Here is a 20,798-nt window from a genome sequence, read left to right as displayed (position 1 = left end):
GTCCGAGTAAACCTCAGGGACCGTGTGGAAGGATTAAAGTACCGTTATAAGTGTGTGAATAATTGCAAGTATAAGTAACAAAAGAATGACCCAAAGATGGACACATAGATCATCTGCTGTAAACATTTATGTTACATATCAGTGTTAGGAATGTAATACATAAGAGTGGTAAATGGATACGTGATAAATGATGACAGTTAATCCTGAAGCAGTTTGTGCCCACTCGCCTTCCAACTTAACATCTGACCGTGACTCGGGAACTGATGGAATCACTTTCCTCCTTTGACGATACAGCGCAGACCGTGCAGAGTAGTATGTCGGGAGCAGGAGAGCATCTTCCGGTGATTCATTATGCAACTTTGCCAGTTCGTCGTCATAGATCGTTGGCACTGGCGTAAGTTCTTCTCTGGCTCTTTTAAGGATAGTTTTCTTCACGTCTTGAACTTTTCTGCTGAAAGAACTCACCGTGTGTTCGTGGGGTTTCTCTCCAACGTGAGAGAGTATACGATTTTTTGTCGAAACCGTAGCTTTGCAATTCGCAACTTTACATTTCCATGGTTCCCAATCAGATTTTTTTCTGTTCAGTCGGTATTCGTAATTATTCCACACAAAAGTTACCCCACCTCTCCTAGTTGGTATGAATTCAAGTTGTGCTTGCACTGCTGCCATGATGTTACTTAATTATTGTCTCGACGTCTGCGATCGTACTTATTGTGATAAGTGAGTAAAGTTCTGCCAGTGTCACTCTGATGCAAACGGTATTCACCATCAAGACTTCAGTGAGCATTGCGCCTCTACTAAGTTCACTCAGCCGATGAGTGAGAGACGCTCAGTAGGAACCCATTAGGGGGTGTGCCCCCAACGATCTACAGGATGCCTGTCCGAAAAATCTGCAGTAGGCGAAATGAGACTCTTAAAGGTGTGAAAGTAGGCGAAATGAGACTAAACCGCCATTCTATGCCAAAGACACCAGACATGTTCCTGAAAGGGTTAACCCCCCCCCCCCCTTAAAGCCCTCTCCCTCACATGCATGGGACCAAAACAACGATTGTCGCTTTCACAAGTCTTAGACGTGATCATGTCGGGTTTAGCCGCTTCTCATATCGCCGTCCGAATAACGTCATTTTTCCATTGTAAATCTACGTTGTCGTGACTTTGGAAGTGGGTCGGGCGTTTATCAAATTAGAACGCCATTTTATGGTTTACGAATGGTATACAAATGTCGCAAAGGACGTTCTGATTTCTGTAAAAGTAATCCGGTTGAAACTGGTTTCTAAATTCCATAAACACAATCATATAACCAGCTCTGGGAGCTTTGTGGATGGATCGACCTCCCCGGGGGGCACATCTGTGGATTACACTCAACCATTATCCGATCAGTTTCACAAGTGCACTCTCTGCTAACGCCTCCGGAGCCTTATTTGGTCGATTTCAAGAAACCTTTCATAAGTACACCATTTACCTTGGAGACTATTTTGAAACGTAGAAGCTTCACGGTGTTGCTGTTATTGTTAATATTTTCTTGTCTCGGTGAGCTCATGACTGGGTCTCTGAGGTTATTTAACTTAACCTGGCTCCATATTGTATTAATTGTTATAATGAATTACAGCACAATCTTCATATATGTATCGTTCTGTACTTGCTGATCCCATTCTGATAAACACTACATACCAGATATTTTCACGAAATGTCCTCGGGGAGATTTCACCAGTGATTCATACTAAAATACATTGGTGGAAATAAAGCGTATACGATATAATAAAACATGTACAGCATATACATTAGAACCAGAACAGCGACGACAGTGTCATAATTGGCAAATCGTCACGCATAACAGGTAAAATACGGCATCATTTCAATTTACCTCAGGGTTTTATTCTAACTGTTCATTTGAACGCTTAAACACACCCCCCCCCCCCTCCCCTAGCACCATGACTTAAGTAGAATTAGATAGAAAAAAATGAATTGATGTTAGTTGCAATTTATTAGGCGTCACTGGTCTTTCCATTGAAGTGGCTTGTTCGCGTTGATCAGTTGTAAGGGTGGTTGAAACTGCTGTGCATAGAGAAAAGTAGTTATCAGACAAAACTGACGTGAAGATGATACCGAGCTGCCTAGAGCTGGACCCCAGTCTGCTATCTCACTGTCCAGGGTCCAATTGTAGCGACTGCAACACTATAGAGAAATGAGCCAGTGAGGGCCTAAGGCTGTAATTTTTCATGAACCCAAGCAAAATCAGCTTCATTTACGGAATGTCTGCGAATTGTAACCTTAAAATATAGTAACATCTTAAATATTGATTGTGAGCGATTTCCATCACCGATGCTAAAAATAATTCTCTTTTCCATAAAATCGGATTTAGCAATAAAGAGGAAAAGTTCATGACTCGCATTTAGAATCCGATTATAACTGTAGTGTCCCTGGAGAATATAACATTATCGCCTTTAAACGACCCTTAGAAGGCACATTATTTTACTCAAAAACCGCGACAGCTTTCTTTCAAGAACGAACCCTTTTCGTCTAAGACGCTGCATAACTAAGTCAATTCCTAGGCAATGTACTGGGTTAAAGCAATAACGTTGAGCAACTCGGACGTGTCATCCAGGAAAGCACCACTCAATAGCCTGTGTAAGTCTATTGCAGGTAAATCTTTGCAATAAATAATATACTCGAGTGAAAGATCGTCCTCCTGGCTGCGGTTCAATCCCGACTCTGATCATACGTATTATTTTTTATGAATGAACAATCTGAAAATTTCCCGACTTACAGTGCGTGTTGCTCTCCACGTTTTCTATACATCACTACCACCGCTAGGCAAGATGGACATTTGGAGCCTGAGCGACACACGCAGTCTTGTTTAGGGTTAGCCTCACCACTGATATCCTTGCGCGGAACTATGTAGTCAGCATTCAGCAATAAACTTGTTTCAGGGGTTGGTTAGATTCAAGTTGTGCATACTTTACATAAAGAGAATGCGTGTGTAAAGTATATGCTAGAAACAAAGGTTGAGGTAGAGTTTTTGTGTTTTCCTGACATCACTTCCTGCCTCATCACCGAGAACCCAGATCCGGCGTTGTTCAAGATTTCTGCACAAAATTTGCCAGTGTTGGCAGTGATGTAAAGCGAATGTGGAGAGTGGCGCATGTTCTGTAAGAAATATGAGATTGGCCGGGTGTAAGTCAACTATTACCGGTTGAGGTGTCGTCTCTGGCGCTCATGTCTGACAGAGGTATGTTCACAAGGCATTCTTCCTAACATATTTATTTGCTACTTTCATGGCCAGTTGATACCTTCTTATTGTATTATTCATTGTATTGTTATTGTGTTTTCTGGCTTTTGATAAATAAACGTACAAAGTGAGACCGTCGTGATATGATTTAAACGTTGTTGAATGCGACATTAAACTGCAAGCAAGCAAGCAAGCAAGCAAGCAAAAATCTAATGAACAACCTTTGCGGCAACCTTTACAACAAGGGCTGTCTCTCTTCTGTAAGATGCCGGAGCCAGGTTGTTAACAAGTAGTTTAAGGCTTAATACCAGATTTAACTTTAAAGCCAAGTCTTCAATTTTGTACTTAGCCTGAAAAAATTGTGTAACATTATTTAGAATATGAACTAAAACTGCCGCTGTAAAACTTTGACTTTGGAGAACTCCAATGGCTGCTGCATGAGTTCGGCTAAAAAATTAAATACGCAACATCGTTTAATACCAGTTTTAGCTAATACACTTTCGAACAACTGGGCCGAGTTGAATATAGCTTTTGATGTAGTAACTTAGTTCTTGGAGGATTTTTGCTGATCTAACATAGTCTACTGAATCGTGACTTTCCCGAATGGTTTAACCACATCACGCGCCCCAACTTGGACATTTAATTTGTAACATTTCCAATTTATGATGTTGCCATGGGCATGTTGTTATGTTCTTTTTCAAAGGCCGCAAAGCCTATGTTGACTGTAAATCACTAAGATCTCAATCGTAGCCTTAGCTTACAATCCACTCCCTCTTGCAGGAAGGGATTGTAAGCTTCGACGGTTTTAACTTACAACCAGAAATTACGGTCGGGTCGGCCCTGCTGTAAATATTTACAATCCCCCCCCTCCCCTCCAAAAAAAAAAAAACCTCACAAATTAACGCTATGTACAAATGCTCGCCTTAAGTATACTGATAGTTATATTAATATTACAAAGATGTGCAGTGTAATTGCCTCAAAAAGATGTTATGAGCATTTTTTCACATGCTGCTGTTAGCTGCTGAACCATTATGAAAATGAAGAGTGAAAAAAAAGTTTTCACCGGTACAATGTCCATTTACACGAGCCACTTGTATGTACAAGTCAAATCTGCCCCCCCCCCCCCCCCCCATTGCGAATGTAACTTCAACAGTCGCCTTACAATTCCTTTGTGCAATAGACATAACTTATTTTTACAGTCAGTTGTAAACTCAATTGTATGGTCTAGATTTGACTGTAGCTACAGTCTATTTTTGCAAGCAGGTGCAAGAGTGTACAAACTGTGGAGAATTCTGCCCCGAACAATGCTCGCATTGACGTCCTTATTCCAAGATACTCACAATAACCAGTTAACTGTTATTATGTAATTTGCATATTGTTGAATTCTATAGGGCTGTTCTTGTTTTCAGGCCCATAATCCTGACTGAATCTAATCGCACTGAGCATTGGAGTCCCTCTACAGCAGACGAGTCACCAGGGGAGATAGTGGAGTTCAATTAACCTTAGACTTTGTCCCAATGGTGACCATTCTGTGTCCACCGTGTAAATTAGCTACTTGACAGTTAAAAATGTCCTCGGAGGTTTGTTTCCAGATTGGCTGAAAACAGGGCCATTATCAGACTTACCAGTGCTGTTTGGAACTTTATAGCCTAGTGCCAAGTCAAGTGAAATAACATGATACACGATTTGGATACTCAGATAATTCATTCCTTGCGTCTTTCAGTCATCATGAAAAACTAATGACTGCTCTTCGTGTATGAATGCTTCCTAAAATCTTACTTTATAAATTTCCTTAGTGCTTTAGTTGTTTAGTGGCTTTGAGAAATGTTTGGCCTTGCGATAAATGCATTATGGCTGACTTCTGGTCTACGAATGTCTGTTTCGACGCCTACAGATATATACGCGGTGTTTTCAGTTTTGCGACACCTTGATATCTGATTGAAACCCATAGTGTCCTGATACCTATTCCTGCGGAAAATCAGCCTTCGTCAGAAAAATTATCGTTTAACGTATCTTGTCGCCACATTTATGTATCCATCCGCAAATTTAAAACTTGAAAATTTACCCTTAGCTCTGACAGTAACCTTTATGCTTAAAATCAGTATGTGTGCAAATTAGTTTGATCTGAAAGATATAGCTTCATGCTTTCGCCTAGAAAATGAATATTTGCCTAAAAATATCAGCTCGGCTATTTGTCCCAGTTTTAATGTTTTTCTCTTTTATTCCTTTACTTTTGGTTCAACTTCATTTTAAACAATAGTTTGATGATATCAGGCGTTTTCCCCTCATTATTATCCGGGCCCCCAACGCCAAAGAAAGAAGTGCTGAGATTTACACGTTCTGGTTGTTTAACCAATAGGCTTTGAGCACGTGGACCTCCTTAACAGTTGAGAGTTGCCGAGTGGACAGTTTGCTAATTTCCCTGCGAATATTTATTTATTAATTTACATATTCTTAATATTAGTGAACGCTAAACAACAGGGTTATTTAACTTAAATGGCGGCAGTGTTTTGTGGGTGGAAGAAACCGGACTCAGTAAGGTGAAATCACAGGACGTTGCCAAGTACAAGAAACCGCCCTAGAAACCGCTTATTTCACAAAACAACAGTGAACGATATCAGCACGACAGTGATTCCGTCGATGGCATTGCGGACAACACGGGCCCTGGCGGACAATTGGTCACGTGATACCAAGCTACACTAGAATGACAATAGGGCTTATTTCAGCTCCAGCGACCTTTGACCCACGACTCATTCGTCATGTACATGTATATTTCATCCATCATTTTACCGTAACCTCATGTTTGCTACAGTCCATAATCAACCCCTGAAAACAAGGCATAGTGTTTACAGTCACTAAACGAAAAGATCGCCAATATTTACGGGCTTCTCGAAAAATGAAAGCCTTGACAATTGGAGACAGCGATAATCAATCCAGAAATTCCACTCTTTTCTCCAGATAAACTAATTAACGGCTTTTATGCGACAATTATCTGTCCACCAGAAAGCAGTCTTAATGGCCAGCTTTAACCATGATTCTAGGTTACCAGATTTCCAACAGTTATTGTACAAGATGTGAACAATGAAACTTCATGAGATTAAACCTAAATCCTGTGATCTGTAGATATCACTCAACATCCAGCACACTAATGCCTCATATTACGTCATGATTTGTAACTGTGCGTAAATGGTTGATTTGTCATCATGAGAATCACGGTTAAAATGGATCACGGTTAAAACTACTAGTCAGCAGAGAACATCTCCTGAAGAGGACTATGAATCAATGCAAAGACAAATACCTGGCCTAGTATAGCACTGAATGTGTCAACAGAATAGTTTTTCAAAGATTTGTGTGCTTGAATATTTGACCATCAGGTATTGACATTTTCTCAAGTCAAACGATAGTCGTGACGTGACCCTATTGTCAAACTGTAGTTTATTTTTAAAGAAACTACAGATAGTGTATATTCTTATTCTGGAAAGTACAGTGCGACGTTAACTTAGTGTACAGAGACAGCAAAATCAGAAAATATGTGAACAATATATCTTTTGTAGATTGCAATCAAATCTTTTGATAACAGATATTCGTGAAGCTGAGACAATTTCGTGGAAAAGATTTGGAACCTTAGTTCGCCTTAAAGATTGATGAATGCCGTCAATCACTAGCTTCGTCTTGTTAAATGGTTTATTTTGTCAGTTGATAAATTTTGAGACCTAATCACTTTTGATATTTGATGAGTTGTGACATCTTCGTAAGTTTTGTCACTTGATCAATTTTGACAACTGGTAAGATCTGACAATTGATCAGATTTTTACATGCGATTTTTGTATTTTAAGGTGTTATGTGTTTATCGAACAACTACACGTATAGTTATTTTTATCACACAATCAGTTCGTGGAATATATTTTCCACATTTTATGTATTTATTTCAGTCTTTCAAGGCCATACTCGTACTTTTTGGACGCCTTAAGAATTGAAGGTATACTTTAATAAATATAACACCTATACATAATACATAGGATTTGCACTTGTACTATAATAGGCGCACGGCACGGAGAGTAAATCCAGATCAGCGACGACAGTGTGATAGTTCGCACAAGCTCACACCTTGCCGGTGAAATACGACCTCTTGTTGATTTACCTCTTTTAGGGTTTTATTCTAACTGTTCAGTTAAATGCATAAATAGTAGCAAACTACACGTCCCCTAGCACCACGACTTAAGCAGAATTAGGTGAAAAGAATGCAGTGATGTTAATTGCAATTTATTAGACGTCACTGGTCTGGGCTTAATCAAAATGCTGTGTTGTCAATACATTTAATGTACATATACATTAATATACAATAACATTAAAACAATGAAAAATACTTTTAGCAAAAGCATCTAATAGTTTTTTTGCCGGAATAATTAGCAAAATAGCAGCTGGAGCCTGTGGTCTGAATGATCTACATATTACTAAATGCTTATTACAAAGATTAAAGTTGACTCTAGGCGTCAAAATAAACATGCGTATACTAGCTGTCAACCGTACTGGTATTTCCCGGTAAAGAATCACAACACAAATTTCCAAAACAGCATTCAACACAAAGCTGAGAGCTGAGAAAGCCTACGAAATCAGAAATTATATCGCATTCATAAAGAGAGAAGCTGATGACGGAAAGACGCAAGGAAAGTACTTGCCGAATACATTTAGTCAGTACCGATATCCAAAAAAAGATAAAGCCTCCCTCCTGCATCCTCAACAACAATACCAAACTGCTCCCGCTTCCGGGCCCAACAAGCCAACAAACGTGATATTTCCTGGCGGATGATAAATGTTCAGGTTATTGTGCCTATTGTTATTTGCATGCCCAGAGATCTTCATAAAATCTAATCACACTGAGTGCGGAAGTCCTCCAGAGGCTGACCGGTCACCACGAGAGAAGGTAGAGTTCAATTAACCACAGACTTTGTCCTAATGGCGACCATTTTGTGTCCACCTTATACATTAGCTACTTGACAGCCGAATATGTCCTCAGAGGTTTCATTTAACATTAGTTCACAGGACGTTCTTAAGAGAGTCATCGAAAGGTCTAGCCAGTCCCTAAACAGTACAGTGAGGAATTCTACAGTTACTTATAACGGGAAGTGATCCATCTATTGTCAACAGAATTAGATGTCCCTTATGTCAAAGTGGAATCTATAATATCTTAATGGATATTTGTACCAAACCAATCCCCTTGGCGAAGCATTTGAATTAATCTCAGGAGGTGTGACGATGTTATTTCAGTACTGTAAATTCAATACCTTCAGGCCAAAGAAAATTCTATCAATAGATTTCCATAGATGACGATTTACGAAACTTATTGGTCAAACATTTCATGTATTTCTGTTTACTATTTATGAGTTTATATGAACAGTTAGAATAAAACCCTAACTGAGGTAAATTGACAAGAGACCTTGACCGTGAAATACGGGTTTCGTATGACTATTTGCCAGCTTTCACGCTGTCGTAGCTGCGCTGGTTTTACTCTCTGTACTGTCCGTCTCAAATTATATTGTTTGAAATTATAAACGTGCGGTGGCTTTTATGTGCAATTACTGGTGAATAATTGTCACGTGCCTCTGATTGGATGATTTATTTCCCACCCATTCTATTGACATGAACTCGGGAGGCCTGTGGCCCCTCGTTCTCAAATCTTGAACAACTCCCGTCTGCTGTGCATTATCTTTGTGATATGAGCACGGCAAACTACGTTTTATTTACACAAGAGATGATGACCATGCAGTCACAGTGCATTGACATTATGTTGAACACACCGGATATGACGGCGTCTTTGTAGCGCTGCCTCACTGCAAAACGACGTAGAGTACACCATCAAGATTAAATCATAAGATATGACGACGTGTTTGTAGCGCTGCCTCACTACAGAACGACGTCATATTGAAAACACTTCATACCACCTCTCAATCTAGATTGTCAAGATTGGCATCTGTCCATGTTATCCTGAACACCCAGCGAGGTACTGCAAAGATACCTCGCTGAACCTTGAACAATTAGGTACAATTCGACTGTTTGACTAAGCCTCGAATCTACTTCATACGAGACAGACGTTCAGCCTGTACCTTAGGCGTATGTGCCAAAAACGTAGTGGTCTAAACACTTTGTGAGATAAAAAGATAACAACGCTATTAACGACAGCTCCAAGAGAGCAGATTCTGCAGACAAATCATTCTTAGCGTGACTTGTCTTTGCCTGAATCATTTTTTGTTTATTTTTTGCTTGTTTTTTTTTTCTGTTTGAGGAAAGTTATGGAGAGGTCAGTTTGATTTATATATTTGTTTGTTGTTTATTGTTTCTAACATGTACACAATGTCTATCATTTTTATGGGTTTATGGGTTATGGTTATGGGTTTTATGGAGATATCTCAGGTGTCTTTTTGTTGGCAAATACCTCTTGAGACGAGATAATGGGGGATAGTTTCTGCAAATTCCAACACTGATATGATTACTAATCTTCATTCAATGCACGTAAAAATGTTTTCAGTTTTAGAAAATATCATTTACTTCATGAGCAGTGGTCATAAAAAAATTAACAACGATACTTAAAAAGGAACACTTGAAAACGCTGGAATTAAATCAGAGTTTTCTTCTTCACGGGAGAAAAACACAGTTGCTCCTGCAGAGAGGTGTTGAAGATTTTCTGCGCAACACGAAGTTGTCATGATCGATAAGAATAAGATTTTTTGCTCCATAAAACCATTATAAAAGCATTGAGAAAAGCTATCGCGGCAAGTTAAAATTGTCCATGTACTCAACGCCTGAAAAACACAACACATCAATCAAATTGCATTTGCACAAGTAGCAGTGTTCTTCCTATACTTTCATCACTAAGCATGTAGGCCTATATACATCTACATCTTACTTGACAAAGTCAGTGCTGAGCTAGTGACGTTAGGCCTGAACTACCAGGATGAAATATTAAGATGATCTGAAGGCATAAAATCACCTATTTCCGGGTTTAATTACAATCGGCTATTAAGAAATGTATAATATTATACAGGGTGTCCCAGAAGTCGTGCACCATCCTGATTTTCATTTTTTTCTGGGTTTCAGATTTAATACTGATTTTAAATGTTTTTCTCTCTTTCAGAGTTAATTATGGCTAATGAACTAAGAGTACAAGAAAGAGTTGAATTGTTTTTTTATGTTTGGAAGAGATGGGGCAACACACTGCTCTGTAGCGCAAGCATTCCACCTCAACCTGGATGGTGCGCGCCTTCTGGGACACCCTGTACATAGGAGTCTGTACGCCCAAGCTTACACCTGTAATCTGGTATCAAAACATAAAAACAAGTACTCCAAAAACTCGGCTAATTGTCATCTTTGCCATAATTGATAACAATTAATAACTAATCAGCTACAAATCTTAGGTAAAATATAGCAATTCTATAACAAAATAGGCATAATGTCGAAAACGGACATACTAGAGAACAATATCGAATCGTACAAAAATCTGTCGAATGTAATTAGGATGAGCTCCGGAACTCGATACAGCAATGTCTCTTGTATCGGTATGTCTCTTGAATCGGTATGTCTCTTGTATCGATAGGTCTCTTGTATCGGTATACAAGCGACTATCCCTAGCAAAGCTTCTTGTGGGCTAGCAGACAAATTCAGTGTGCAAAAACAGACAGCGAACTATTGTTCCTATAATTTGGCTGTGAACAGAGACGTAAAGCTTGCAACATCCGTTGCCTCGACATCGGTTAGCAGATGACTTTCGACAGTAAAGACTCTTGTGCCCACAACAGGTAACAGACAACAGTCTGACGATGGCAACCAGAAGCCTACATCGTCTACAAGGTGAATTGTGCCTTAAGACAACATTATACCTCAGACAAAGTTAGTCCGGCATAGGCAACAGTGGTTAACAGACGGCTGGAATTGACAAACCTCGAACACATATATACAGTTAACGTTGACTAACATAATTAGCCAAATCCGCATTGTAATCAGCAAAGTTCTTCGTAGCGACAACAATAACATCAGCTAACCAACATCTTTAATGTATAATGTCCAACAATGAAAGTTAAGCGATTGTGCTAATGGTGCAAATGAGCGACTTACTGCACAGCCGTTTTCAGTACAAGACGGAATTGGTTATGACTCCTTCAGCAACCTTGTACAGATTCAAAATTCGCGTTCTTACAATGTTCACAGAATTCAGACATCGCTCCTTGATTAATCAGCTTAGTATTGGTCAGTTTCCGAGAGGATGTAATGCTGAGTTCAAGAACCAACTTTGGAATGTACGCACGCAGTGATTTCGTCGTCCCATTCTTTTTGCAGAGAACACTGTCTGATCTAATAAACACAGAGAACATGACTGAATAAGTTGCTTTGGCATGAATAACCGCAGTTGTCATCATGAACCAGAGTAACCTTTAATGGGTGAATGATTTGTCGACCTGCTTCGATCGACCGCTTTTAAAGAAGGTTTCTAACAGCCTGTGATTGATGGATGATAGCAATGGTTAATGTGAAGTTCGTGCGACTGAAAACATTTGCAAGTTTTCTTTTGTGGTAAACTGGACGAGACAATAAACCGAGAGGGCAGTAGATCAAACCAAATCTTTTATTCTTCCCGGCACAAAAAAAAGCTTTTTTTGTAGAGCCGTGATCTGGGAAAAACTGAAAGTTTTTTGTAATTGGCTTTTATTCCAAAAATATCTGCCTATCACGAATCCAGGTTTTTTTCATATCGTTATTGGAAAAAATGTGAACAATTCATCTTGCTGAGATGAAACCAGATTCCTTTGATAAAATCTTGCCACAAGTGTGATAACTTCATGGAAACAAATTGGCACCTTACTCCGGCTGACAGATCGAAGTACGTCGTCCATTAAAAGCTTCATCGTCTACCGTTATTTATGGCTTACATGTAGTTGAAAAGTGTTGAAAATTAAATTGAATTTGTTTGGGTCCTGTGCAATGTTTTAGTAGCAAACCTTGTCACATGCCATTGATATAGTGCTCCTCTTTGATTAAACATTGTAACTCGAGAAACTACTAATATGTGCAAAACCTTGGCTGTATATCAAAATGACATCATGTTTGTGCCAAACCTCGTCATCGTAGTAGACATCCTTAGTCTTACAAAAGGCGCATTTCGCTTTTTTTTTAAACACTAAAAAAATCACGTATTGGTAACATAATGCTGTGGGTGTATTTGGCCTCCTTCTGTGTGATACAGTAAAAATACATACATACGGGACGAGCAGAAATATGTCAATAAATTTAGTATAAGACCAATGAGATTAGGTGGCACGATTCATACTCCCCCCAGCGCATGCGTCGGTCTCTGACTTTCGCTTTACGTCACTGCCACCAAGAGACAATCACCTTTGGAGCCTGTGAGACGCACGTAGGTTTGCTTAGGCTTAACCTCGTCACTTGTCTCCTCGCGCGGAACTATTTAATCATCATTCATCAATAAAATTGTTTCAGGTTTTGGTTAAAATCATGTTATACGTTGTTCAAGATATCTGCACAAAATTTGCTATTGGTGGCAGTGATGTGAAGCGAAAGACAGAGAGCGACACATGTAAGGAGTATAGACACCACTGGCCTGTTATTGTGGAAGTTTTGTCAAAAGGAACCTGAGATGAGGCGCTGGTTTTATTTGGCATCTACTTGTTTCTTCATGAAATAAACCTGCCATGGGCAAAACGTTCCCGGTGTTACGACCCAAACTGTCTGTATTAAAGAGAGATGGCTTGTTCGAATACACGACAGTTTAGCCGCACAAAAAAGTAACCAAAACCAGCAGATTTTATTTTACAACAATTTATTAGGTTTAACAGGAACAGATAACAAGTCTTTTACAAATACTAAAGTACTTAAGTTAAACAAGAAAGGATAGCAGTATCTACACAAATATTAAAGTACTTACATGTACAACGGTGTCAAGTCCAAGCGGACGCATATATTCCACAATGCGGAAAACCATACAGGCATAAATGCACAAATAAGAGGGAAAATCCACGGTATAACTGAGTGTATGACGAAATATACACAAAGTTCCACAGATAGGGTCCATGTACTAATAAGCACTGTGTACACAAGAGCACAAATGAAATATACAAGTTCAGACTGAACAAGTGCTCAGTGGAGATATGATATAACAAAGCCAGAGGCTATAAAGACACCAAAATTCAGCACAAAAGGCCTACTAAAGTAATACACAGCGAAAGCATCCAAAACTCTCAATAATTCTCCTTTCTCTCCGTTTGCCCTGCTTTCATAGGTCTTATATAGCTTGGTGGAATTGTCTGGAATAAGAAAACTCCTGAACACTTGTTGTTAACAAACAGGCCCCGAACTGATGGTATTCTGGTACATTCTAAAGCAGAGGCAGACAGCAGGCCCAGAACTCAGCATATGTAAACAGTGGCAAGCTAAATTTAGAAGCTGACGGCAGTTGCTCACATAACACTGGGCATGGCACACACCAGCCAGTCAAATTAATAAAAGAATCAAATACATGTCGAATTCAGCATATTTAGTTGGCCTCTAATCGCTAATGTTTATTGTTCATAAATAATGGGTTCTCCACGTATAGAAAACCTATTGGACAGGCCTGAAAGAGACACTATCCTAGATTTTGCAAAACGTGTTAATGTGGTCTGCACCTGAGAGTGAAAGAAATTGATTTTAATAGCGCTATTAAATGTTTCCTTTAACAACTAAATCCTGTAATGAATCATCTAAGAACTTTTAATCGAAGTCCAATATATTTTTACGGAAGTCAACGCGGTATAAAGGTACTTTATTTAAAAAAAAACACTCATAATGTTTACCTGTTTACCGCAACTGCGCAGGTTAACATATTCTCGATTTTAAAATGCTACATTGTTTTTAGAAAAGAGTCCAAGAGACTATATGGGCCCAGCAGACTAGAATTTTTTTCTAAAAATGTAGATAGTGGTTATTGCTGAGTACAGGCTGGGAAGGGGAAATTTCTTCATTCGGTGACAGAGGAAGTTAAGGAAGAGGGGGGGGGGGAGGGGTAGGGCGCAGTGTTATATGTGGAAGAAACTATCGTGATCAGTCCATGAAAACCACAAACACACCCTCGAGTAACAACATTCTTAACGGAAATCTTAGAAATCTTGTCATAATATATGGAAGCATCTGCCTCCAAATCCTCTCGTTCTACATTACGGACCATTTGCTGTCAGGAAGACAGATTAGCCTCATCCTGTTTAATTATCATGCTGAAAACACTGAAACCACCACATACAAGAAGTCGTTTTTTTTCTTTGGCTAGGGCGCTCTTGAGAATTCTTTTGCAGCTGGGATAACGCTGTGGAAAACGATGATGATTTAGTGAGTGTTTTTTGTTGTTGTGTAAAAAAAACCCAGTAGACAATCGATTTCCAAGTTGCTGTTTTCGCCCTCGGCTTTTATTCGCTTCAAAGGCTGCGAACATCTGTTTATTTAGTGCTCGGCTTGACATGTTTCACATGTAGAAGACAACGGCGTTTGTTGGCTGCACTCTGATGAATGTCTGGGGTCTAATAGTTTTCAGACTTTCTGTCGTATTTTAATGGTTTTCACGCTGTAGGGACTCTTGTTGAGCGGGCAAACATGCCGCAATTCCCCCTGTTGTTTCCGCAGAGTATATCGAGAGCTCGATAACGTCTTGTAAAACTTACATCATGACTGGTTATCACCCGTGAATAGGCAACCGTTTTCGTAAACATGCTATAAGTTGGAGTTTACAGTGAATGGATTGTGAGTTTATGAGCTATGAATCTTCCAAAATAGCTTTGCTATTAACAATTCTTTGGTGTATAATGGCTCTTACAAATGGCTCTTGCAAAATCGTACTGGTAATAAAAGCAGTATTTTATTGTATGCAGCCTACGGAAAATAGATGATTTTTTTATAACGTTTTATCATCACCAAAATATGTATGCACTTCTTATTCATCAGTCGCCACGGTATGGCTGAAATACTGTCAGTGTGGCGTAAAGCACCAATCACCCATTCTCAGCCATTGGTGTGACGTACAATAGAACTTCTCTTAGATTTATGCTGGCCTCTAAATAGCATGAATGTATGAATTTTGAAATATTTATTTATTTATCTCACCGAACCTGCAAATAAGTTTACTGTATTCGCCGGTAAATGTGTCAGCCTACAGTTTTGTGAGTTTGCAGCCTGTCTGAGGTATGAAATCCATATGAAATCCGGATTATTTTCCACTTGGTTGTAAGCCTTAGTAATAATATTATTCATCTGCTGGTTCTAAATCATATTTGTCATTTAATATTTGTCCAGCTGAAACTGTATCAGGGCACAATAAATCGTCTGTAGTGGGGCAGTTTGACGTTATATCAAATTGAGAGAGTAATCGGACGCCGATGAATGAGCCAGTCAGTGACATCTGTCAGGATATAAAACAAATCGGCTCGAACGTGTACTTCATCTTAAACTCCTGTAGCATGTTCATTTCCATAGCTTTTATCTTGAATGTACAGCCACTGACGAGGTATCTGATCTCGCGACACAATCTTCTCGAGTTTGAATATACAGTCAATGACGTGGCACCTGCTCTCGTAACACAATCTGTTCGGTGTCTGAGAAAACCTGCCTTAGGAACACAGGGGTTATCTTGTCAGCAAGGGGCTCAGAAAACGCGACACACCTAAGGAATTTTAGAGATTCAATGTAGCAATGCCCGCGAGGCCTTGATGGGCTATAAGCTGTTTACAGCTCTCATTTGATCATTCAGTTTGTCTTACTCGATGTTCTCCGCACTTAGAGTGCCCTGCAGGTCAAGTCCGTGAGATTTCTCCACGGGTGAAACTGATCCTCATCGTACAAGTGAAATATTTTGAGTACAACTGTAATTTATTTATTTATTTGATTGGTATTTTACGCTGCACTTAAGATTATTAGATTTATATACGGCGGTCAGCAGTATGGTGAGAGGAAACTGGGCAAAGCCCTGGGGAAACCCGCGCCCATCCGCAAATTATTGGCAGACATTCCAACGTACATCTATGATTATTTATTATTATTTATTTATTTGATTGGTGTTTAACGCCGTACTCAAGAATATTTCACTTATACGACGGCGGCCAGCATTATGGTGGGAAGAAACCGGGCAGAGCCGTACAACTACGTAGCCAAATAAATAAATACATACACATATATATCACGGTGACGATTGTACATGATATGAAAATGGCCGATGGTTTTATGAGTGAGTTGGCAGTGGAACGAATGAATGGTTTAACGTCATGAAGTTGGCAATAGGTTATTGAGTGAATGAAGTCTTTCCAGAAAGACGCAACAGGCGCGCATCCGACTTCGTCAATGATCGTTACGTACTTTGACTCAATAATGGCGTAATTTATTATAGATTCAGACTGAGCTTAACCGTCATTTGGCTCTATTATTAGGATATTGAAGTATTCACGTAAAGAAGAGATTTTTGCCAATATTTTCTCCCAGTGTAACAAGTGTTGGGTTAAGTGTGTCAGAGTGTGATATTCTGGAATGAAGAACTTTTACCGTTAAATGTAATTACCGGCCTCATCTGTGTTCTGCGGCATCAGTTGTGTTCTGCAGCCTCAACTGTGTTCTGTGTTCTGCAGCATCAGCAATGTTCTTAGTTCTGAAGCATCAGCTGTGTTCTGTGTTCTGCGACCTCAGATGTGTTCTGCAGCATCAGCTGAGTTCTGTGTTCTGCGGCATCAGCTGTGTTCTGTGTCCATTCCTACCTTTGCACCTTTGCGATGACAAACTGCTAACGCAGGACTCAATGCAAGAGAACGATGCTAAAACCAGCTTGGACCCGAGTCGCCATTACACTTGAATAGATACACCATTGTCAACAAAGTTATGGTTATTATAAGTTTTGAATGTTAAACCTAGGTCAGACAGAGCTTTATGGACGGCTCCACAGGCAACCTTCCTTGTATACCCATGTGCAGTCTTCCGCCTGGGTAGTTCTGGCAATGTTTTCATATTCAAATCAACAAATTCTTTATATCCCGTTAATTGGTTTTAAAACAATTACCTGTTAACAGAACAGGTTTGCTTGGGGCAGTGGCTTCAAATGGCGCATAACGATAATAGCTCCTCGTGGTGTTTTGTCCACATGACCAAACTATCCAGGCATTAGGTGGACCATGTGATGCTCAGAAATCCGATTTTGCTGTATTTATTACTATCAAATAACATACATGATTATGTAGAATTTTGGCAATTGGTTTTGAATAAAAGAGTTCTCTTATTTTAATGTTACCAGTGGCGTGAAAATGGTTATAAAAACCAACGCAAACGCAGTTTTATCCATAATTATGTAGAATTTCTCCAAATGGATAGTCCTTTCTTTTAATATTGCCAGGAGCGTGAAACTGATTAAGCAAACGCAACGAACACTGAAATGCTACATTTCGATAAGTGCAATTTGCCTATAAAGTAAGCTTTCACCTGGCATCCAAGAAAGAGCGTTGCTGATTACTGTATCGCTTGTTTGTCTCAAGTTTGCAGGTGAGCTAAAACACCTAATTGCGATTAATTGAATTATTTCTTGAGACAAATACAGCTTCTAGAAAGAAATTCTGTTAAAGTCGAAATCTTGATGACGGTGTATTGTCGTCATTGTTAAAATCAGGTCAAAAGTATGCATTTTCCTGTTGTTGTTGCTGTTGGTTAATCCCCAAAGAAACTATGTTTCTTTCTTTGTCAGTACACCGCTTCTGGGAAGATACTTCCGTATAAGCTCTGATCGAGATCTTGATGACGGTGTATTGTCGTCATTGTTAAAATCAGGTCAAAAGTATGCATTTTCCTGTTGTTATTGCTGTTGGTTAATCCCCAAAGAAACTATTTTTCTTTCTTTGTCAGTACACCGCTTCTGGGAAGATACTTCCGTATAAGCTCTGATCGAGATCTCGATGACGGTGTATTGTCGTCATTGTTAAAATCAGTGCAAATGTACGCATTTTGCTGTTGTTTTTGTTTAAGCTCTAATGTAAAATATCTTTCTTTGATTTTCAGTATAATTCGGGTATATAGTCTCTGTCAGCATTATTTCATTCTCTCTATACCAGCAAGAATGACTCGATGTCGACATATCTATCTATATAGTATATATATATATATATATATATATATATATATATATATATATATATATATATATATATATATATAGTATATATATATATATATATATATATATATATATATATATATATATATATATATATATCAAGTTTGGTGTCTTCATATGACCTTCCTGTCAAGCTGGTATTGATCCCAGCTGAAAGGTATCACCGATGTGATATGTAAACCTAGGTGGGAAACCAAGAAAACATTCCTAAAACAAACAGGAAATATTAACAAATTAAGCAAAAATAATTTCATTTCATTTCCAAAATGACAAAAACCAAGTAATATTTGGCTGCTAGACTCTTCAAACAAATTTCGATGAGTTAAATAGAAATGCGTGATTTAAGACGTAAAATAATAAATTGCGTAGAAGACGTCATCTATAAGAGGGCTACATAAATAAGCAATTGGATGCCGCCAATACAATGTCAAAACTTACATGAAAAACAGAGATAGCGTTATTCTTATTTTTTTTTAATAACGTAATATTATTTTCCTCAATTGTTAGAGATTAAACAATGTTTCTTGGTTTATTGACAACATTTGAAACTAAGCAGGTAAACTATGAGACAGGTTTCACTGTATTTTCTTTGCCATGGCAGGAACATCATTTTTCGTTGTCTCCTTATTGCACCATTTGTTCCTCGGGAACCATAAAGCATATAAAGCTTATTTACACATCGTACTATAAAGCTTATTTACACAAGTTGTATCCAAATGACAGGAAACACGGCCACATAAAAGAGTCACGTTGGAGAGAAATCCGGATATTAACAAGCATTATCTGTCAATAATCTGTCGTACATGTAAAACCGAAGATTCTGTGGTCGATTGCTCTTTGAGCCACACTTAAACACTTATACTCATTCAGTTGTGGCCCGTCTGAAGAGTTTATAGCTTAGGTTCTCCCATGTCGGATACAGCTACCCTTGTAATTATAGGACTATAACCGTAAATGCTGAGTCGTGCTCTGGGAACCTCTCTACCATCGACCATAATGTCTGAGGAATCGTGTGCTTAAGGCAGGAGAGAGAGGGGGTTGAGGGTAATGGGATGCTCTCGCTTGGCATTTAGCCAACCCCTGACCGCGCAGATCATGGCCAATAGCCTCGTGTGGTCAGATGACCTGACAATTGAGATCGATTGCCACCGAAGACCGTTAAAGGAGCAACAGTGTTCCTAAAACCGATAGAGTTTCAGTCTCACACTGTTTACATCGGTATGTTCAGATCCTCCGGGAGAAGAGTTTGGTTCCTCAGATTAGCATTTCTGTTCTGTGAATGGTCGCAGTGTACATGTAACTGTATCTTCTAAGGTAATTTAATTATCCCCCTTTATATTACGGGAAATAGCAGTCGCAGCCGAGCCATTACCTTGTTAAAATATATACGAGTGGGCCAATTTGCTTACCATTACCAATGCAAAGTGCGAGATTGGCAGGTTCACGTGAACTTCTTTCACTTACGGGTATTCTGGTTCAAAATGGTGTCTGTTTGTTTTGCACCCATTTCTTCACGAGCATTGATATGTGAAACTGAATGAAACCTTCTGAGAAGACAAGAAAATCTTTTACCCAAAAGCGATATTCAAATCTCCTTGATATGCAGACAAACAAACAGGAGATATGAGCTATAAGGATCAAAAGGAGCAGTTGCATTTTTACTGTTCTGTAGTATTTTGTAATTTACTACATGTATCTGACTGCAGTTGTGCTGCTGTTATACTGCAGTTGATTGGAGACAATGTGAGACAAATAAATAGTTTGCTTAGATAGCTTTGAGACAAATAAGGCGAGTATCAGCCAAATGTGAGAAAATAAAACTACATGACGTGTCCAGTGAAAAATCACTGTTCTAAAAAACCCGGATGAAATTGCAATTAACTGAGGTAAAATGTCATTGTAATCTACTCCATCACTTTCGGATAAACAGATATCAATTATCACGTTGTCATAGCCATTTCTCACCGGAAAAGCTTTTCTTTCAAATAAAAGTAAAATGGTAGAAGAGTAGGATGTTGTTGTTTTTCAAGGAGATCGAGGAAAAACCAAAATCAAGAATTAAGATGCAACAAAAATTCTTCGTGTGACCGGCCTGGGAACAGCTGAGCTGTATGCCTGATGCTGGACAGCATAAAGATGCAAAACCTACTGAAGCCTGCATGAAAGCCAGGAAGCGCGTCCCCTTATAATAGTAAAGCAGTAGAACATAAACTCACGTAACGCAACTAACAGACGTGGGAGCGTCAGAAAACTGGTGAACGCCTACTGAATACTAATGATTTCAGGCCCAGGGCTAACTATATCTGCTAGCTGTTAACTGCGACTGTGTTCCAGGTTAAAACACTATATCGATCTACTGGCGGACACTAAAACTCAAACATCCCCGGCGTCCGT

General features: G+C 39.1%; 1 protein-coding gene across 1 annotated transcript in view; it reads left to right on the top strand.

Moving 5' to 3' along the window:
* Positions 1–20,798, top strand: part of LOC135479603 (uncharacterized) — a 73,759-nt gene that overhangs the window by 33,212 nt on the left and 19,749 nt on the right. The gene's annotated exons all lie outside the window — the stretch shown is intronic.

Source organism: Liolophura sinensis, chromosome 12 (assembly GCF_032854445.1).
Source record: "Liolophura sinensis isolate JHLJ2023 chromosome 12, CUHK_Ljap_v2, whole genome shotgun sequence".
NCBI classification, from domain to species: Eukaryota; Metazoa; Mollusca; class Polyplacophora; order Chitonida; family Chitonidae; genus Liolophura; species Liolophura sinensis.
The sequence above is the reverse complement of the archived record's forward strand: the minus strand, read 5'-3'. Positions and strand labels throughout refer to the sequence as shown.